The 3,511-nt window shown below is 37.9% G+C and overlaps 1 long non-coding RNA gene across 1 annotated transcript; it reads right to left on the bottom strand.

The window, feature by feature from the left end:
* Nucleotides 1-360: 360 nt before the first annotated feature.
* Nucleotides 361-2,656, bottom strand: LOC118560108. The gene is made up of 3 exons (XR_004929075.1): nucleotides 2,619-2,656; nucleotides 1,083-1,172; nucleotides 361-401 (listed from the first exon to the last, which is right to left on the bottom strand). It is a non-coding gene; the product is annotated as an uncharacterized LOC118560108 (long non-coding RNA).
* Nucleotides 2,657-3,511: the final 855 nt, after the last annotated feature.

The raw sequence follows: 3,511 nt of genomic DNA on the forward strand, positions 1-3,511 counted from the left end.
GCAAACGCTATAGTTCCATAAAGGCAGAATAAATGATGATTAAAAAACCCTCAAACGGGTTCCTCACTTGTACTGTAAACCAGAAAAATGTGTGTTATCACAAATCAGCCATTAACTGTGTACAGACTACAGCTGCTATAGTCCCCACAATGACATTTGACCAGATTAGCTGTGTGTTACTAGGACTCCTGAAGGAAACCTGTTTAATGAAGGCCATTTTTTACCAATGTAAAAGTACTGAGATGTTTCTGAAAAACACAAGTAGGACTGATAACTGGAAGGCAGATGAAATGACGTTCAGGAAAAATTACCTTTTTCTTGGAGGACTTGGACGGAGTTTGATCCGATGAGCCAGCATGCTCAACTTCGACAGCCTCAGTCACAGATGATTCTTTGCTAGCCTGTGGAAGAGGAAAATAGCCTCTTAATACTATATTTAAGTGCAGGTTTACTAACATAGAGACAATCTAAATGACCAACTATGCGACAACCTAAAACCATTGACTAATCAAAAGTAATAAAGCTGATGACTAGCATGGTGCATTGTTTATTAATCGCTGCTGTCATGTTCAACTATGAAGCAGGTTCAGTTTACCAATGATCTGTTATTTACATAGCCTCTCATTTCTACACCACATTGACCTTTACTAAGTTTACCCAATAAAAAAAAAACACAGGATTGCCTTCTAAACATCTTTGTATAACAGTCCCTGATACAGTGCATACATCAGATGATAAGCCAGGTGTGAACCATGCTACTGATGAGTGGAAGCAAACGCTATAGTTCCATAAAGGCAGAATAAATGATGATTAAAAAAACCCTCAAACGGGGTCCTCACTTGTACTGTAAACCAGAAAAATGTGTGTTATCACAAACCAGCCATTAACTGTGTACAGACTACAGCTGCTATAGTCCCCACAATGACATTTGACCAGATTAGTGTGTGTTACTAGGACTCCTGAAGGAAACCTGTTCAATGAAGGACATTTTTTACCAATGTAAAAGTGCTGAGATGTTTCTGAAAAACACAAGTAGGACTGATAACTGGAAGGCAGATGAAATGACGTTCAGGAAAAATTACCTTTTTCTTGGAGGACTTGGACAGAGCTTGATCCGATGAGCCAGCATGCTCAACTTCGACAGCTTCAGTCACAGATGATTCTTTGCTAGCCTGTGGAAGAGGAAAATAGCCTCTTAATACTATATTTAAGTGCAGGTTTACTAACATAGAGGCAATCTAAATTACCAACTATGCAACAACGTAAAACCATTCACTAATCAAAAGTAATAAAGCTGATGACTAGCATGGTGCATTGTTATTAACCGCTGCTGTCATGTTCAACTATGAAGCAGGTTCAGTTTACCAATGATCTGTTATTTACATAGCCTCTCATTTCTACACCACATTGACCTTTACTAAGTTTACCCAATAAAAAAAAACACAGGATTGCCTTCTAAACATCTTTGTATAACAGTCCCTGATACAGTGCATACATCAGATGATAAGCCAGGTGTGAACCATGCTACTGATGAGTGGAAGCAAACGCTATAGTTCCATAAAGGCAGAATAAATGATGATTAAAAAAACCCTCAAACGGGGTCCTCACTTGTACTGTAAACCAGAAAAATGTGTGTTATCACAAACCAGCCATTAACTGTGTACAGACTACAGCTGCTATAGTCCCCACAATGACATTTGACCAGATTAGTGTGTGTTACTAGGTCTCCTGAAGGAAACGTGTTTAATGAAGGCCATTTTTTACCAATGTAAAAGTGCTGAGATGTCTCTGAAAAACACAAGTAGGACTGATAACTGGAAGGCAGATGAAATGACGTTCAGGAAAAATTACCTTTTTCTTGGAGGACTTGGACGGAGCTTGATCCGATGAGCCAGCATGCTCAACTTCGACAGCCTCAGTCACAGATGATTCTTTGCTAGCCTGTGGAAGAGGAAAATAGCCTCTTAATACTATATTTAAGTGCAGGTTTACTAACATAGAGGAAATCTAAATTACCAACTATGCAACAACGTAAAACCATTGACTGATCAAAAGAAATAAAGCTGATGACTAGCATGGTGCATTGTTGATTAATCGCTGCTGTCATGTTCAACTATGAAGCAGGTTCAGTTTACCAATGATCTGTTATTTACATAGCCTCTCATTTCTACACCACATTGACCTTTACTAAGTTTACCCAATAAAAAAACACAGGATTGCCTTCTAAACATCTTTGTATAACAGTCCCTGATACAGTGCATACATCAGATAATAAGCCAGGTGTGAACCATGCTACTGATGAGTGGAAGCAAACGCTATAGTTCCATAAAGGCAGAATAAATGATGATTAAAAAAAACTCAAACGGGGTCCTCACTTGTACTGTAAACCAGAAAAATGTGTGTTATCACAAATCAGCCATTAACTGTGTACAGACTACAGCTGCTATAGTCCCCACAATGACATTTGACCAGATTAGTGTGTGTTACTAGGTCTCCTGAAGAAAACGTGTTTAATGAAGGACATTTTTTACCAATGTAAAAGTACTGAGATGTCTCTGAAAAACACAAGTAGGACTGATAACTGGAAGGCAGATGAAATGACGTTCAGGAAAAATTACCTTTTTCTTGGAGGACTTGGACGGAGCTTGATCCGATGAGCCAGCATGCTCAACTTCGACAGCCTCAGTCACAGATGATTCTTTGCTAGCCTGTGGAAGAGGAAAATAGCCTCTTAATACTATATCTAAGTGCAGGTTTACTAACATAGAGGCAATTTCATCTGTCATCAACATAGTCTCTCATTTTTACATCACCTTGACCTGTACTAGTGTTTACCCAAGAACAAAACACCGGATTTCTTTGGTCTTTTTGTTGTTGTTTGTTTTAAAAAAAAAAAAAATACGACCTTAAGAAATAAAAACATTCTTACAACCTAAAATGTTTAACAAAATTTTCTTAAAGGGGCAATTAGTTCATTATTATTCATTACTAGTGAGTCGTTTGAGCACTGTCTGTTAGACCACTTCTTGCTCCACTACAGATTCTTTATTTAACATATATTCATAGACTTCCATCATAAATGTAAGTTATTCATTTTTTAAACAGAAAATGATCCTTGACAAACCTTCTCCCTCCATGGCCAGTCAGTCCCTCCATAGTTGTAAGTTATTTCCTCTCCAGGATTTATGTCTTTCACTGCAAATAAGCACAGATGTGGCTTTCCATCCACCAATATCTTTTTCATTGTACAGCTTGGATTCTTGTGGTCATCATTGACTAATCTTCCAAGACTGTTATCTTCTCGGGATGCATCGATACTTTCCAAATTAGGTGGGGTGGGGAGAATGGGGTTGGAGAAAGAGAAACAAATGTTATATAATAATCTTTTGGTTATTTTGTCAACAAGATAACTTTCAAAAAGCAGCACCACAAGCTTTGACAAGATCCAACTTATATTGAATTATTATAAACACTGGACTTACCACCACCATCTTTCTTGCCACAAGAAGTC

Source organism: Fundulus heteroclitus, unplaced genomic scaffold (genome assembly GCF_011125445.2).
Source record: "Fundulus heteroclitus isolate FHET01 unplaced genomic scaffold, MU-UCD_Fhet_4.1 scaffold_388, whole genome shotgun sequence".
NCBI lineage: Eukaryota > Metazoa > Chordata > Actinopteri > Cyprinodontiformes > Fundulidae > Fundulus > Fundulus heteroclitus.